Source organism: Podarcis pityusensis, assembly GCF_964106645.2.
Source record: "Podarcis pityusensis genome assembly, chromosome: 1".
Classification (NCBI taxonomy): Eukaryota; Metazoa; Chordata; class Lepidosauria; order Squamata; family Lacertidae; genus Podarcis; species Podarcis pityusensis.
In genome coordinates this window covers 59889238-59907562 of record NC_138028.1, presented here as the reverse complement: position 1 = coordinate 59907562, position 18325 = coordinate 59889238, and the positions used below count along the sequence as shown (strand labels likewise).

Below are 18325 nucleotides of genomic sequence, written 5' to 3'. Positions count from 1 at the left end.
TTGCTTGGGCCTCACCTCAAGTCCCACCTGCCTCAGCCAGTACCAGCACAGGGCAATGCAATTTTTGTCATCTAAGTAGCACACTTGTCCTGGAAAAAGAGAGGTCAGCCATTCTGACTCACACAGAGCACTTAACAGCCAACATTTAGGAAGCAGCATGATAAAACCTTCACCGCTGAAGCCTGTTAGAGGATTTCAGAACTGTCATACTAGAAACTGTAATGAGCACTGCATTCCAGAAACAAAACTAGCAAAGAGAAGGCAAGAGAAATGCAACCTACAGAGAAATGTGCCAAAGAAGTCTCTCTTAAAAGCTGACATGAGAATTGCCAGGCAGACAGTAATAATGCTTTCATTCTATTGCATTTGTTGTGCTCATATAGTGCAACTGAGGTTTGGAATGCTGAAGAAGCCAGAAGTTGTTGTTTTTACTGTTGAACAAGATGAAAACAATGTCTTAATAGCTGATAATGAAATACTAACCCACTTATGTGATCCATTTGTTTGTTTCACAAATGTCTCATTATTCGAAGGTGGCTGCTCAATCTAAATTATTTATTTATTGTAGGCGGCAAAATACGTACTCAGAATTGCTTGAGAGAGCAGAACAGGGGATCACTATAACAACGTCCATGAACTGGACTGAAACAGATACTTCTATTCATAAATCTAGGTTCAAAAAAGTGATCCATAGTACACCATTTCATAAGACCTTTATGAATAGTTCAACCTAAATATTCATAACAGTTACAAAAAATAACCTGCTGCTCTTGCTTCAAATACGACTGCATTGTTGAGAGGGATGCTCCGTACACTGCTTCTTGCAGTGCCTTAAATTCTGTAAGGAAAAAGACTTGACATAGGAGGATAGGATCGGTAGGCACTCACAGGCCATGAGGAGGGAGAAGGAGAATTGCAGATGTGAGGAAAGGAAAACGAAGAGTCCTGGGAAAGGAATCCGCCTGCAAAGGACAAAGCTAGAGCTCCTGCAACTCCACCCATCAAATTCATGGGCCATAATCACTAGGGATGTATGGTCCAGATTGTGAGGTGGTTATGATGTCATTAAGATGACCAAAGAGTGGAAGAGAACAAACTGCATGTGCAACACTTAAAAGGACAGGAGTAACCTTAGAAGTGGTTTTCCCCATTTCCCATGTAAGGTAATTAGAGCATATTATAAGGTACCTTAAGAGAAGTTAAGTTAGAAATGTATGCCCAAATCCCCTGTTTGGCTGTATTAAATCTGGCTCTTTTACTATTTCAAGCACCTATAGGGGTTTGAATGCTGTGACATTCAGACTATAACTTTTGTCCCAACCCAATCCACAAAAAAACCCTTGCTTTGCAGGGTCAGTTGTTTTTTCTTCCATTATCACGGTTTTCTTCCTTGTGCAGAAATGTGAAGATTCAGTTCTTACTGGACACTTTCCTTGCACTGAACCCTCCACAGGTTAGAACTGGAAAGTGACCTTTGCAGCTCAAAGAAATGAGGTTCTTTTTTCCTCCAGTCTCCTGAGAAGCCTACCAAGTTATTCAACCTGTCATCAGAATGTTTGAGATGAGAACAGAAGGAAGTCTGAAACTCTAAAACTAAAAGAGAAAATACAGTACGTTGGAAGAGGCCGTATGGGAAAGGTCAGACACGGGAGATTCTACATTTGCCAAAGATTCTAGGTAAAAATAGCCTGAAGGTCCTACCTTCTTTAGAGAAAATCACTATGTTTTGGAATCCACTTTTTACGTGACAGAGGTAGAAAAAAGCTTAGGATAGTTTGAATGTTAGTTATTAAATGAGAAAAAACAAAAGAGAGACATTTTACAAAAATTATAAACCGACTGGATATCTGGAACCAGGTATCCAGTTAGCAGAAAGGATTGCACCATTAACATTTATCTCCAAGTGTTGTTATATAAGCACCAATAAATAACAGAAGCGTACTGCAGGAAGCAGGGGCTTAGGGAATGAATGTTCTGGGAATGTCTGCATTTGTAGCTGGTTGACAGCCCAAACCCAAACAGTGCTCACTAATGGTTCCTTGTCATCTTGGAAAATAGTGGCAAGTTGTATGCTGCAGGGTTCTGTCCTAGGCCCATTATTGTTCAACATCTTTATAAATAACTTGGATGAAGATACTAAGGAGTAGTCAATGCCATTGAAAACAGAATAAGAATTCCAGAAGACCTTAATAAAATGAATTTCAATAGGGACAAATGTAAGGTTCTGCCTTCCTAAGAATCACTAAAACCCCTTCTCCCCGCCCACATGACCTGGGTTGCTGTGCGTAAGAGGAACCTGGTGGACAGGCAGCGGCAAGAACAGGTCCACATGCCTCATCCAAGCAAGTCTCCATTAAACATGCCAGGTTAATTCCTCCATCCACACTTAATGGATGGTAGAGGTCTTGTGAACCATTGACCTGGCATTGCACAACAACACCTTAAGGTCATGTGGGATACTCAGTGCTTTTTTCTGGGGGATGCATTTTGTGAATCTTTGTATTTTTGTCCATTTACTGTTTTTATTTTTCCCAATTTGAACTATAAAATGGTGATTTTCTTGAGTCAAAATGAGAGTACCCCTAAACATTTTTTTAAGAAAAAAAGCACTGGGGACACCCTTGTTGATTCTGGTATCCTTCTGGTCAGGACCCAACATGGAGGCAGGGATAGTCTTCTAACAATGACTAAACCTGCCTCCTCGGTAATGACATGGTCTGGTCCTAGCGTAACTCCTCCTCCTACCCATGATCACTGAGATCGGGTGTCCCAATGCATCCCTTAAGGCAACAACAAAACAAAGCAGTAAACCAATAGAAAATTTAAAGAAACTCAAAACACAATTGTCTACTACAGACACGATTAAAATAACCGCCACCTCCATCTAAGCATTGAAAACAACCCCAACTAAAACAAAAAAAAAGACAGGTAACATTTGAAACCCCACAGATTAAAAGCTGCTTAATTTTTTTAAAAAACACTAGACACTTGGAGCAGTGAAACAATAGCAGAACACCCCACCCAGCACTGCCCCAAAAGTTCGTTCCAGTGAGGCCGCCGCCCCCCCAGGCCAGCTGGTGACGGCCTTGCAAAGGGAGCAGGCCCTGCAGTCCTCACCACAGCTGATGGTCCAGCCTTCACTGCAGCAGGAGTCTTTATAGCTGGGAGTGTGAGGGCCTGGCCCCCTCCCCATAGGCCAGATGGTGAACGTCTTGCAGAGGGAGCAGGCCCTTCTATGCTCACCGCAGCATTAAACTGTCAAAGGAATTAACTCTTCGAATTCTGTTCAATTTGTAGAAGCATCTAAGCTCAAACCAGGGTCTTTCATTTCATCTCCTTGTAGGCAATCAGAGGCGGGAAAGGACATGGCATTTTGCTGCACCTGATGAAAGGGCAACTGTTGGGGGGGGCAGTATTCACAATACATGGCATTTTCCAATCAGATGTAGGTAGAGCTATAATACAAAGCCATAAAATTACAATCTTAAATGGTCTATTAATTCAGGCAGCTAACTCTTTAGACAGATTTAATAGATGTTATCAGAAGCCGGATCTCGGCAACTGTGGGGCCAACTAATCAGCTGGAAAGAAATGAAAAGAAAGGGAACAAAGAGAATCACATTTGTTGTATGAAGAAGTAGTTGATGTAACTGGAATGGTGGTTCAGGCATTTCTCTTGAACCAAAGGACACCATGCCAGGTAAAGTGGACAAAGGGAATGTTTATGATACTGAGGAGGAGGAGGAGGAGGAGGAGGAGGAGGAGGAGGAGGAGGAGAGAAGGCAAGATTCCAGTGCAGCCAGACTGTCTTGCTATTTGAATTTCTATTGAATAACAGATGTAAATTTGAGGTGTTTAGTGAATCATTTCACTGCCCTGAATGCAAGTAGGGAGGCAGCCTTCTGTTCAGAGCAGCAGCGTTTTTGGAAGCTGGTGCTAGACTGTATAAAGAGCAGCAAATCCAAGTGATTTATAAACATTTGGGGAATAGAGGCAGGCAGGCAGACAGACAGATATCTGGCTCAATATGCCCACTGGATTACAGTTCATAAAAAATGCCATGAGTCCTTTCTACTGCCATCTTTTGAATTGATTGCTCAAATTCTAGAGTAGGTAGAATTTCCAGCCCTCCTTTTCAGGGGGCTATTTCCACATTGCTCACAGAGTTTCTCTCCATCAATGCAGGACATATGGATTTCTAAGAATGTCAAGGTTCTGAATGGGAAATGCAAAAACCCAGAGGAAAGAGACACTGAATAATCCTTAGGGTGGAGGCAAATGAATGGCAGCTCAAAAAAAAAATCCTTAAGGCAATATTTTTTATTTTAAAAAAAATTGCTTCCATGGAATAGATAGATAATAGAGCCTCAGGGCTGTCTAAGAAATTGGAACTATGCTTCAGTATAGCCAGTTGGCTGCCATATGTATTAATTGCATACGAGTTGGAAGCGACCACCATCAGCAGCAAAAAAGTCAAATGATGACAGCTGTGCTCCCAATTCCCTTGGCTCCATGAATCCAACAGACATATGAAATTTGCTTTATAGCCTTTGCCTGATGCATGTATAATCATGCTGCTATCCAATCCATATTAACTGCTAAAGATGTTTTGTTGTGGCCAACCAAGATTTCATTTCTGCCACTAAGTGAGCGAAAGCCAGATTACTGTTGGCATGCTCCCATATTCACTAATTACAGTTATGAGTTTTCTGTTACTAGCAACCTACTTTATGTTTTGGAATTACTTAGTCACACTTACATATCAATAGAACAAAGAATTGGATCTTAATCACACATTGTTGTTCTTTCTTGATATAACTGGAAAGGCAGTTTCGTTTGATGTGCTTGGCTGCCGGAACAACACATCCTCCCTATGATATAACAATAACAATAATTTTGTTATTTTCACCCCCACCCATCTGACTGGGTTGCCCCAGCCACTCTGAGCAGCTTCCAAAATTCTCTGGCACCCACTCACTTTGCTATGGCCATTTCCTATATGCAAGTTCTTCCCACATTTTCTACCACTTATTCCAACATTCTATGTTCTAAGCACACTGCAGATAGCAAAATGAGAGACGATACAAGCATTTGAGGACAGGTGCTCATAAAGCTGAAGACCTGTCTTCAAACACTCACAAGGAAGGTTGGTGCTCAGACCTGCAACCAGTTTCCACCTTCCCACTGTTTGAAGGTGAATATTAGAAAATAAAGTTGTGAAAGGCCATAGTGAAGATGCTCTCAGGTCACAGGAAAAAATGGTCTTTTCCAGCTGAAGACTGGGTGGAACATGTTATGTACTGAAGTTCTCACCCTAGGCCAGCAGGGGAATACTGTAGATAGTTTTCACTCAGGTCCACATATGCAAATAAGGAATTGAAAGTGACTTTCACTGATTGGATAGTTTCAGAAAGTTGTTACTGTTGCGTTGTAGTGGAGCTCTATATAAGCAGGTTGGCTGAACCCTTCAGTTCAGTTCTGGCCTGTGAATAAACAAGAGCTGTCTGAAGAATCGCTGTGTCGTCTGATATGTTCACCCACAACTTAACAGAACACATACAATTTCACTTTCCTCTTTATAGGTCCAGCCTCCATCTTTGGTGGGAAAGACACTCTGCTGGAGGCTGTGAACCCTCAGTGCTGCCTCTGCCTTTCTCTTCATCTATTAGATTGTAAGCTTTCCCTTCAGGTAGTGGAAGAGGGAAGGCATGGTGTTTAAGAGCTCTCTTGGAACACGCACAAATAAAGATACTTGTGCATCCCTAACCAGAATGCAATTGGTTTTGTGGTAATCACCAACAGAGGACCAATATTTCTATTTTAATGAGAAACTGGGAGACTTTACTGAAGATGTTAGATGCAGCACTTTTCTTGTCCAAAGTAAAACCTCCTGCTGCCTGTAACCTGGTGGGCACAGCTCATGATGTGGAAGGGACTGGTAAGAAGAGGCCATTTCTAAGAAGACTGGCTTTGGGGCAGGCAGTTCAAGACAGGACCCTGAAGGCATCAAAGGTTTTACAGCAGGCATGTCCAAAATCCATTCCAGGGACCTAATCCGGCTCACCAGTCAGTTTAATCCAGCCCCTGCGGCAGTTTATTTCCTGGGGTAAAATCCTAAAAAAAGCTCAACAACTTCAATCCTTAAAAAAATGTCAACAACTTTGGTCAGCCATCACAGCCCTTCATTTCAAATCTGGCCCTCTTTGAAAAAAGTTTGGACACCACTGTTTTTCAGAGTCAGCAAGGATGACATATGGAGGACATATGAAGTACAACCCACCCCCCTGAAGAGTGTAACCTTTTGTTTTGTTGTAGAATATGCTGGTTTCTGAATCTTTCCCATCAAATATCCTTTCCCTAAAACTCTTATTTTGTGTTAGTAAACTTTTTGTTTCCTAAGCCAGTGATGGACTCATCTTATTTAGAACACCCCTAAACATAGAAACCATAAATTATGCTACCTTAAGAGGCTTCAAGGGGATGCGTGTGGCACTGTGGTCTAAACCACTGAGCGTAGGGATTGCCGATTGGAAGGTCAGCGGTTCAAATCCCCGTGACGGGGTGAGCTCTCGTTGCTCGGTCCCAGCTCCTGCCAACCTAGCAGTTCAAAAAGTGCAAGTAGATAAATAGGTAAATGGCAGGAAGGTAAATGGCGTTTCCATAAGCTGCTCTGGTTTCGCAAGAAGCAGCTGGCCACATGACCCGGAAAAACTGTCTGCGGACAAACGTTGGCTCCCTCGGCCAGTGAAGCGAGATGAGTGCCGCAACCCCAGAGTCGTTCGCAACTGGACTTAACTGTCAGGGGTCCTTTACCTTTTTAAGAGGCTTCAGGGAGGTGCTAGGAAAGATATTAGGAGGATTGATAAAGGGCAGCTTAAAAAAAAATCCACTTTATCTGGTGGCAGCAGGTTCTTAAGTGAGGAAGGACCAGATTTGTGTTCAAATCTCCCTTCTCCAGGCATCCCAGGACTCAAGGTGGCTGGGGATGAGGCCTATACACACATATTATGCAAAGTTTCACAAGTATGAAAAGTTTCTGAGGCATTCTACAGGGTTCTCAAGCATCCTACAAACTGAATCACTACTGCGTTTAGGAACGATGAATATGTGCAGCAAAGAAGGAGACAATTAAATTTTTGAATAAAATTACCTGGCAAAAATGTTGCATTAGTGAAATGATATTTATAAATAAACATGCCCAAAATACACAGGCGGTTTCAGAGGATACCCTGTAAATGCTAATTTCCAGAGCTTGTTCCAATTTAGAAACCTCAAGTCTGCAATTTTGATTCTAATACTTTCACTTTAAAAACAAGTTGCAGGCAGCAAAACCCATCATAGAAAACACAGCCTACTTTCTAGAACTGAATAAACCCCTTTTACCCATTCCATTATATGCTTAGCTAAAAGCTCTAAACATCAAAGAAAAATATCATTGGACAAATACTGCCAGAAGAGCTCACAGCAAGCATTAAACCAGTACAAAATAGTCTGGCATCAACTGGAGTAAATAAGGGACAAGCTGACCTAACAATAAAAAAAAGGTTACGTATATTTTAGGTGTATGCATATTAAGACTTCCATATGCCACAGAAAACTCTTCAGTTGTGAGCATTAACGTTTTAAAATAAGCTCAATTGAAATGAAATTCCTCTGGAAAAGAGTACTGTGTGTATCTGTTAACTGAGAAAAGTTGAAAAAACTTGTTCATGAAATATTTATCAAGGAATAACTCTGAGAAAGATTACGCAGGATCAGGCAGTTAGCCTAATACACCATTCCCTGAAGAAAGAGACAGACATTTCAGTTTCATGGGCTGAGCCACTGAGAGCTTCGGCAGCAGACCACCTCATACAATCAAGCACAAGTACTTCTTAAGCCACTTGTCCAGGACAAGGGAAGTTTCCTTCTAGATCAGCAGCTTCCCAGAACCACTGCTCAAGCATCCGTGGAGTATAGGAGTACTAGAGAAAGTTGAGCTTACAAAATGGCTGGCAAATCCTTTGTGCTGTACTCACCTGCCACACTAAACATGGTTTGGAGTGCTAAGAGCAATTAAGACACAACTGATCTGAGGAAACATCAGAAAGATGCATGCATTTCATTCTAGTCCCACCCCTGATACAGAAGCAGTCATCAAAACTGCTGACCACTACTCCCAGACATGCATTTGAATAGCAGCCCTTAAGCAACGTGGTAAGTCCCTAAATGCTTGGCATTTTGGTTTTTGACAGCTTTGTAGGGTGGGACCCTATGAAGCTTGTTTGTGACACTGGAGCTAAAGAAGCCTCTTCAATTTGTGTTTTAGGTACCTCAGAATACAACACTGCCTTCGTTACTGCAAATGGGTGTATATCATGAACAAAGAATGTTTTCTGGGCCTTTGGGTTGCCATGTGCTATTTCAGGGTGAAATTCTGGTCCCTCTCACCCAGGGATTTCAGCGTCTGGCAGTGAGGCCATCTACCAGCAAGCAGAATGTGTGTTAAGAAGTGGCGTGCCAGAATCAGAATCGTAACATGCTCAGCATGTGAGGTGGAGAGATGGCTTTAAGAAAGATTGCAGAAAGGGGGCAGGGAACCAGTGAATGGCTATAAAAACCCCAACATTATAAATTTGTCAGCGTTTAAAGATCCAGCATCTGCACATTTCAAGGTACACTTCTCCTGAGGGACACTTCTGACAAATGAAAGAAATACTTGAATCTAAAAGAAATGTTTACATAATTCATAATAAATACATTTCATTATAATATTCTGACAATTTTTTAAAAAGAAAATTGAAATATGCTGTTGACAACATAGTTTTGTAAAATCACTCCTACTGTTCTTATATGAATTGCTTCACCCATAAAATTTTCATGTACCAATTATAATAAAAGACAAAAGATCCATTGTTTTGAACTCCTTGTAACATCAATTTGGAAATCCACTTGGGACAAGAAGTTTCAGTATTTAAAAAAAAAAATCTGACGAAAAGTATCCTCATTCCAATAAAAAAGAAAAAAAAGTGAGAAAGTGTCTGTTATCCAAGCAAAATCTTGCATCATTTAACACAATATCATCTATTCAGGGGAGCAGTTCAGTAATTATAGACTAAACGGAATTTCCCACATACAGAGACAGACTGCCCTGGTTCAGAATATTATGGTTTATGAAGCTAGGAAAGAGTGTCAGGACCAAGCCCTCCTCTTCTTGCCCCTCTTCTCCCCTCTCCTCTCGCACCCCAGCTTTGGCACTGTGATCCTACTTGTATTGAGATGAAAAAACCAGGCTGGTTTGTCCTTTGCCCCTTCCCACAAAGGTTTGTAGAGTGGTACAGTAAGTGGCATTCTTATGGAACTGAATCAATCACAAAGTTTGCATTCCAAGCAATTAAAATCCATTAGCAACCTTTACACAATTGTAAATGGGTAATGGCCAATTTTAAATTGATTTTAATCTTGTTTTAAATGTAAAAGACATCATTAGTGGGGTGCATGGGGTGTTAGGGGAGGGGTAGTACCTCTGCTGGGGGATATGTCATGCACCTCCTGGGATAGTTTGTCCACCTTTGGTTCCCACCCTGCACTCAGCTCTCAACTGTGGCTCCTAGAAGCTGTCAACATGCAATGGGGGAAAGATGGGAGCTCACCAACCTGCGAAGGTAGCCCATCTAGGAGAAGGAAAACTCTGATACTAAACCAGAGATAAGGGCCTCTATTTCTCTGTCCAACTGGTGTGTTTAGAAGTCTCAGTTACTGAACATATATACAATTATGACAAAGGGCTGCACCTCAGTACCTCTGAACGGCCCTGAGACCTCCAGGTATAAAGCGGTATATAAATTCAATAAACATATAAATAAATAAAAATTTCTGTAGAGTGTTGAATTCTTGGCAAGCAGTTGATACTGATTTTCTACAGATTCATTTTGTTGAGAATGGGGTGTTTTAGTTTAGTTTTAGTTTAGTTTAAAGTTCAATCTTGCTGCTTTTATGGAAAGTTTAAATTATCAGTGGCATTATTTGCATTTCCCCCCAAGAAAACAAAAGACAGTGTTTGCATTTAACTCAGCAGATATGAGCTGATAAATGTATTTCATTATTTCTACAATTAAATCCCTTTTTTAAAAAAGTAGCCAGATAACTACGGGGAGGGGGGAAATCTTCAGATTGTTACTCTCTACTGACACATGAAAGGGAAGTAATAACCTGGCAAGCTCTGCCAAGGGCTAATAATTTATTTTCTATAGTATATTAGAAACCTTAAGTCAAAACGGTAAGCTTAGGCAAACATTTTTTAAAATATAGAGAAAGCTTTTTATCATTCTCCGCTCACTCTCTCCCTGCAAGTATATAATCCACATGCAGATCCTGTAACTAGAGAATATAATATAGAATATTTAGGATGCTGATTCATGTGTTTTCACAACAATCAACATCACACTCCTTGAGAATAAAGGGTTAATAATAAATAACTTCAACATACACAGTATACATACTATATGCACCAGCTGACTTTCTTTTTCTTGTCTCCTGATCAGAATCTTATTTACATTTTGAGCTAAAGCAGAACTTGGAGGAAATGATGCCAAATTCATGAGGCAGCTGAGCATGAATGAGCTGCACAAATTCATACACCAAGTAATTATAAATTCCAGCAACATCACTAACAATAAGTAACCGGAACGGCAAAATCACCTCTTGATCATCAATGGGCCAGGCAGAACATGCAGTATGATAAACTCTAAATGAGTCAGATTTGCACTTTTGCACCAAGCAACGAAAAGAGTTAGCTTGCTGCTGTTTCCTGCTTTGGTTCCCTGACTTTACCGGAGCCGGGTCCAACAGACATAGTAAATTTACATACCATTTGATATCAGAACTCTAGGATACACACTTCCTGTTGTTGCACCAAGACCACCAGACACCACCCCCCCCCCCACTGAATGGCTGGGAAATTTTATATTGATCTCGACTTACATGCCTCTACCCACCCCTAATTCTCTTTCAATGTTGATTCTAGTAATGGGGGAAAGATATGAACTTTGAACTAAGCTACATCCTTAGGGTTTCTTTCAGGCTTTATTCATCAGGAAAAATTAAGATTTCCTGCTCCTCCTCTCAGATTCTGTTCTGTCGGTTATCAACACATATAACCTTTAGGCACTTACTTTTAGAATGACCACTGTGCTTTAAAAACCAGCATAGCACCAGAAGCATGTGTCAGCTTATCTAGCACATGACAATACAATGATTTTTCATGGGTTTAAGAATGGTTTGAGAGGTAGAAATATCTTCAGCCAGATGGCCTCCAGGACTAAATGTCCGCTATATAGCAGCACTATAGACATTTACCAGCCACAATTTTATATAGCTTACATATGGCAAACCTTGTTACATTTCACTCTTTCTTCCTTTAAATATAAAAAAGAGTGATCAGGTAGTCAAATTGTTTGAAATGTTGTAATTTTTTTTTAAAAATGAAATTCATACAAATGAAAACTATAAATAAAATTATTTTTAAAAAATGAATGCTGCCTAATAATGAACACCAAAAGTACAATAGAGTTGACAATATGAGAGAGAATTTGTTGTTTCCATGTTTTGCTTATTTTAATATTTCTCACAAAATTCTCCACAGCCAGTGCTAGAAATTCAGATATTCAAGCTGGACGCCAAATGGCTTATTAAACTAGTGTTGCCAAAATGAAATGCCTAGTTGCCCTTTTTGGGCCAAACAGTCCAAAAATTTTGGTTCCTGAAATTCATTCTGATTGTGCAGATAAAATATCACAGATAGAATTCAACAGGATGTGTCAGTGTGTGAAAATATGTTAGTGTGTGAAAAGAGGCAAAACCCAAGGATCCCCAGGCATGCACGTTCAGATTGTGGAGACGTCAGGTGCCATCCTGGCACCTACACTTGGTCACAAGTGGTCAATAACCAGGTGCAAAATGTGCCTAGCACCTGGTGAATTTTTAGCGCTGTCCACAGCATAAAGGGTTTGTTGTCCTTCATATCTCTCCCTGTTCTTCATCCATTTAGCAACTGGTGACAAATTCAAGTTGAAAGATGGGAAAGTTTCCTTTTTTCCTACGCAGAGGGCTTTTGACATGGTTCATGAGGCAATTGGAAACCTTTAGTTCTGGTGCTAAGCTCTTAACTAAGTTTCTGGTTAGAAACATCAGTGGGGTCCTCACACATGACATTCCCAACAACGGAAGTGAGAAAGGGTTGGGGGATCCTCCAGAGAAAGATGAGAAACAGAGCAAGCAGCTGCAGGGAGAGGGGAAGATTGGGACAAAGAGTTGTCCCTCCCTTGTACTCCTGCAGAAGCCCCATCAATTCCCAGTTTCCTCCATGAACAGAGGCATGGTTTTCCATTCAAGGATAGCTAGTTAAGATTCAATACTATGTATTAAGCCAAACGTCCAGAAAAATTTAAAAACCATTAAATAATAAAAGGTTCACTGCTATCATTCAGTATTTTCAAAATATACTAATATATATTTGTGACTGGAAAAGGCCAGGAACATTTATGTAACTTGGCACTATCAGCAGCAATCCACTGGTGCTCAAAAGAACAGTATTTGAAGCATGCAATGAAAATTTAGGAGACAACAGATGTATGTTTCTGACTAACCTTTTGATTTTTACAGTCAAAGTCAATGAAATAATTATCACAGAATCAAAATCATGAGAAGGGCATAAATGGGGCTTCTAAATTAGAAACCAATTTCATAGGTTGTTCCCCGCACCCCCCAAAAAAAAAATTCCATGCCAAATGAAGGGATCCCTCAAGTAGAACTTGGAGGATTAGCAAGGCAGAGGATGGCTATACCACTGCTGTTGCAAATAATCAAATCTTAATGAAGCTCTCTTATCACTATGCCAGCATCACAGCAAATAGAAATGCTGGATTTTCTATTGCCTTCGCAAACACATCGTGCTTGCAATGCGTATCAAAAAATTCATGGCTTTCACACCTTGTTGTTGTCATATGTCTGTGGCTGAACTGATAAGACATATACAGCCCTATTTTGACAAGTAACAAAGTAGGAAAACAACCAAACAATTGCTTTGTAGGAGCCGCATGTTTCACTGGCAATAACTCATGGGAACATTTTTGGACAGGAACAGAATATTTAGCAGTTTCTGTAGCATTATCCTGATACAAGTCTAAAACATTTTATGTTAAGAGAGTTGCTTACTAAGCCATCTAAAGTGGCATGACTAATAACTATGGGGAAAATGAAAGGCAGCCCCAAAACTGACAAAGCAGGCAGAAAAATCCCTTCAAAGATAGAGAGAGAAAGAATGATGGAATACTGCCATATCAAGTTGTTGTTTTTAAGGAAAGAGAAGATGGGCCCTGGACTGAGACCAACTTCAGCATATTTATCCTAAACTCATTATCTGAAGGTAAGCCTCATTTATTTCAATTTAAGATATAGGCATTAGAAGTTTGATGTTGCATCCCACATATTCAGGGACACAAAAATGTTAACCTTTGCAATTCTAAAAATGAAAACCAAATTGCCCAGAACAGATGAACTATAAAATAAATGTTGGTCAGCAAGTGAAACGTCCATGGTGAAATCTAAGAATTCTGGGCAATTACAGCCTTATTAAAATGCTGCAAACTCTATCTTTTCCACAGATCATAACCTGATTGGTTTTGTTCCTTTTCACACTCTCATCAGTAGCAAGAAGGTCATCTTAATTCTTCTCACATGCCTTGGCATTGCCTATCCTGGTTATGATCTGACAACATACAGTGGTCCCTCGGGTTACATACACTTCAGGTTACAGACTCCGCTAACCCAGAAATAGTACCTCGGGTTAAGAACTTTGTTTCAGGATGAGAAGAGAAATCACATGGTGGCAGCGCAGCAGGCCCATAGCTGTCAACCATCCCTTATTTGTCGGGAAACTCCCTTATCCCAGCGCCGTTTCCCGCTGCTGTCCCGGATTGATGATGTCCCTTAAATTTTCTGGGTTTCAAAGAAAGCAGCTCCTCTCCCTCCCTCCCTGCCGGCCAGGGAGGAGGGAGGCTCCAACTGTGTTGCCTGGCTACGTTGCTCACCCAATAAGGAGTCTAAGAACGACTGGGGGGTGGAGCTTGCATGCCTTGTGCCGATCAAATCGGCTGCGTTGCCTGGGGACTCGCCTTTACTCAGCGCTTCCCAGCAGAGAGGTGATGGTGGTTTTCCTTGCTGCATCCCCTTTGCTGGGTTGCTACGCTGTGGGAACCACCGCTTGAGGCTTCGTTTGGCTGCTGGTTGACTAAAATCCCTTATTTTGGCTGCTGATCCCTTATTTTCGAGGCTGCTGGTCCCTTATTTTCAAATCTGTAAGCTGACAGCTATGGGCAGGCCCCATTAGCTAAAGTTGTGCTTCAGGTTAAGAACAGTTTCAGGTTAAGAACGAACCTCCAGAACGAATTAAGTACGTAACCAGAGGTACCACTGTGATACAAAATGGGTATCATTTTCAAGTATGATCAGCATTCAAAAGAAATGGCACACAGATCAAGAAACAGTGAAGAAACAAAGCATCTCACAGTACAGTACTCATCTAGGAAACTGTGCATGCCTCACACATACTATTCCACACTGGAACGACACACATACACTGCTGGCTCTGGGTGTAGGGACCTCAGATCCAAATTCCTACTTAGCTCTGAACCTCCTTGCACATCCTAGTTTCTTAGCTATGGGGTTCTGTCCTGGGCCCACTACAGTTTAACAACTGCATACAAGACTTGAACAAAGAAATGGAAGCAGCAACATATACCTTTGTGGATAATAAAAAAGCATCCATGCTCAAGATATAATTTCTCAGCCATTCACTAATGGTGGGCTCTGCCTTTAGGTTGGGGAAAACAGATTCACAAATAAAGGATGGGTGACACCTGGTTTGACAGTAGTACATGAGATCTAAGATCATGGGGAGTCCAAATAAGTAAGGTTATATAGAAACAAAAATATTTTAACACTGTGCTAGTCAATCTGATGAATATTTGAATATTTTAACTTATTTAATAGGAAGCAGCAGGGGAAGAGTAAATGTAGCCAGAGGTCTAAAGAGGCATAAGTAAGAGAGGGTCACAATTCAACTAGACTAAGATACGTGGATAAGAACTCTAAAATCCTTGGCCTATTTTCATACCAGAGGAGTGCCCAGGAGAACAGAGGAAGATTACTTATCAAGGAAAGCCCCCTCCACAAAAAATGGGTATGATAGTATTATTTCCATGCTGAAATTATGAGCATTCCTTCAAACAATTCACCTCTGTGAATATCATACAAGATATTATGCAAGAATATCATTTCTGTCACAACAAGAACCACAGTTTCCATTCATTTGCGTGTAATTGTAAGCATGCTGTGTTGATTATTATCTGTCCACAGTATATACCGTATTTTTCGGACTATAGGACGCACCGGCCCATAGGACGCACCTAGTTTTCAGGGGGGGAAATCAAGGGAAAAAAATATTATTTCCCCCCCCCCGCAGCTCTGGGAGCAGCGGACAGGCTGCACGCAGCCTGTCCGCTACTCCAAGACCTTCTCCCTGCTTTTGCGGGAGGTGGCGGAATTCCCCCACCTCCCGCAAAAGCCCACAGGAGCCCCGCGCGACTCCTGCGGGTTTTCGACCAGGAGGGAGAAGGGACTGAAACGGCCAGTCAGTCCCTTCTCCCTCCTCGGGGAAAAGCCCCCAAGAGCGGCGCGCTCTTTAAAGGGTGTGCGGCTCCTGCAGGCTTTTCTAGGAGGTGGGGGAATTCCCCCCCTCGTAGAAAAGCCAGCAGAAGCCGCGGAGCCCCTTTAAAGAGCACGAGGCTTTTGCGGGCTTTTGCGGGAGGTGGGGGAATTCCCCCATCTCCCGCAAAAGCCCAAAGGAGGGAGAAGGGACTGACTCAGCCAGTCAGTCCCTTCTCCCTCCTTGGGGAAAAGCCCCCAAGAGCCGCTTGCTCTTTAAAGGGTGTGCGGCTCCTGCGGGCTTTTCTAGGAGGTGGGGGAATTCCCCCACCTCCTAGAAAAGCCGCGGAGCCCCTTTAAAGAGCGCACGGCTTTTGCCTGCTTTTGCGGGAGGTGGGGGAATTCCCCCATCTCCCGCAAAAGCCCAAAGGAGGGAGAAGGGACTGACTCGGCCAGTCAGTCCCTTCTCCCTCCTTGGGGAAAAGCCCCCAAGAGCCGCTTGCTCTTTAAAGGGTGTGCGGCTCCTGCGGGCTTTTCTAGGAGGTGGGGGAATTCCCCCACCTCCTAGAAAAGCCGCGGAGCCCCTTTAAAGAGCGCGCGGCTTTTGCCTGCTTTTGCGGGAGGTGGGGGAATTCCCCCATCTCCCGCAAAAGCCCAAAGGAGGGAGAAGGGACTGACTCGGCCAGTCAGTCCCTTCTCCCTCCTTGGGGAAAAGCCCCCAAGAGCCGCTTGCTCTTTAAAGGGTGTGCGGCTCCTGCGGGCTTTTCTAGGAGGTGGGGGAATTCCCCCACCTCCTAGAAAAGCCGTGGAGCCCCTTTAAAGAGCGCGCGGCTTTTGCCTGCTTTTGCGGGAGGTGGGGGAATTCCCCCATCTCCCGCAAAAGCCCAAAGGAGGGAGAAGGGACTGACTCGGCCAGTCAGTCCCTTCTCCCTCCTTGGGGAAAAGCCCCCAAGAGCCGCTTGCTCTTTAAAGGGTGTGCGGCTCCTGCGGGCTTTTCTAGGAGGTGGGGGAATTCCCCCACCTCCTAGAAAAGCCGCGGAGCCCCTTTAAAGAGCGCGCGGCTTTTGCCTGCTTTTGCGGGAGGTGGGGGAATTCCCCCATCTCCCGCAAAAGCCCAAAGGAGGGTTGGAGAGTAGCGGGAGGGCGTCGCGCGCCTTCCCGCTGCCCCCCATCCTCTGGGGCTGGCGATGGGGGAAGCGCTGCTTTCCCCACCGCCAGCCTCGAAGCCGGGTTGGAGGGTAGCGGCAAGGCGTCGCGCGCCTTCCCGCTGCCCCCCATCCTCTGGGGCTGGCGATGGGGGAAGCGCTGCTTTCCCCACCGCCAGCCTCGAAGCCGGGTTGGAGGGTAGCGGCAAGGCGTCGCGCGCCTTCTCGCTGCCCCCCATCCTCTGGGGCTGGCGATGGGGGAAGCGCTGCTTTCCCCACCGCCAGCCTCGAAGCCGGGTTGGAGGGTAGCGGCAAGGCGTCGCGCGCCTTCCCGCTGCCCCCCATCCTCTGGGGCTGGCGATGGGGGAAGCGCTGCTTTCCCCACCGCCAGCCTCGAAGCCGGGTTGGAGGGTAGCGGCAAGGCGTCGCGCGCCTTCCCGCTGCCCCCCATCCTCTGGGGCTGGCGATGGGGGAAGCGCTGCTTTCCCCACCGCCAGCCTCGAAGCCGGGTTGGAGGGTAGCGGCAAGGCGTCGCGCGCCTTCTCGCTGCCCCCCATCCTCTGGGGCTGGCGATGGGGGAAGCGCTGCTTTCCCCCACCGCCAGCCTCAAAGAGCAGACTCTCCTGGCTTCAGCGGAAGCAACGCGAAGCCTCCGGAGCGCAGGCTTCGGAGGCTTCGCATTGCTATCGCTGAAGCCGAGGAGTCTGCATTCGCTCCATAGGACGCACACACATTTCCCCTTCATTTTTGGAGGGGAAAAAGTGCGTCCTATGGTCCGAAAAATACGGTAAATGGAATTGAAATGGTAGTTTCAACTGCAGTACGAATAGGGATGACATATTTATTTTTTTTTAAGAAGAATACTGCAATTAAAAAAATCTGAACACAAAACAAAAAATGCTATTGCTTTTTCATTTTTTTATACAAAGAACAATGAAAATCTCTTATTTGACTCTGAAAAATCACCCTTAGTTTGTTTGGCTATCTATCAAAAGGTAACAAAACACACAACACTCATCCTTGTTCTGGGTAAAGATCCAATAGAAGAAAGAAAGGCTCCATGTGCTTGTGTGTACTTTGTGCATGATTCCGCCCCCCCCCCCCTCCGAAGCTCAATCTGTGGTGCCCTAAGCCAAATCCAGCTCATTATCCATTTATGGTGGTCCAGTGTTGGCTGCCTCCATTTTCTGCTAGCTCCCTGGGATTGCATGAATAGTAAAGACTAGTGATCCCCTAGACCAGGGGTAGGCAACCTAAGGCCCGTGGGCCAGATGCGGCCCAATCGCCTTCTCAATCCAGCCTGCGGATGGTCCGGGAATCAGCATGTTTTTACATGAGCAGAATGTGTCCTTTTATTTAAAATGCATCTCTGGGTTATTTGTGGAGCATAGGAATTCGTTCATTATTTTTTCCAAAATATAGTCCGGCCCACCACATGGTCTGAGGGACGGTGGCCCGGCCCATGGCTGAAAAAGGTTGCTGACCCCTGCCCTAGA

General features: G+C 43.6%; 1 protein-coding gene and 1 long non-coding RNA gene across 4 annotated transcripts in view; one reads left to right on the top strand and one right to left on the bottom strand.

The window, feature by feature from the left end:
* NAV2 (neuron navigator 2) overlaps window positions 1–18325 on the bottom strand; it is a 528711-nt gene that overhangs the window by 490737 nt on the left and 19649 nt on the right. The window lies entirely within an intron of this gene.
* Window positions 1069–6288, top strand: LOC308465032. Of its 2 annotated transcripts, none has more exons than XR_013980234.1 (3): window positions 1069–1158; window positions 1454–1677; window positions 5583–6288. It is a non-coding gene; the product is annotated as an uncharacterized lncRNA (long non-coding RNA). The 2 variants fall into 2 exon arrangements; XR_013980235.1 differs by having other exon boundaries at window positions 1085–1158; window positions 1512–1677.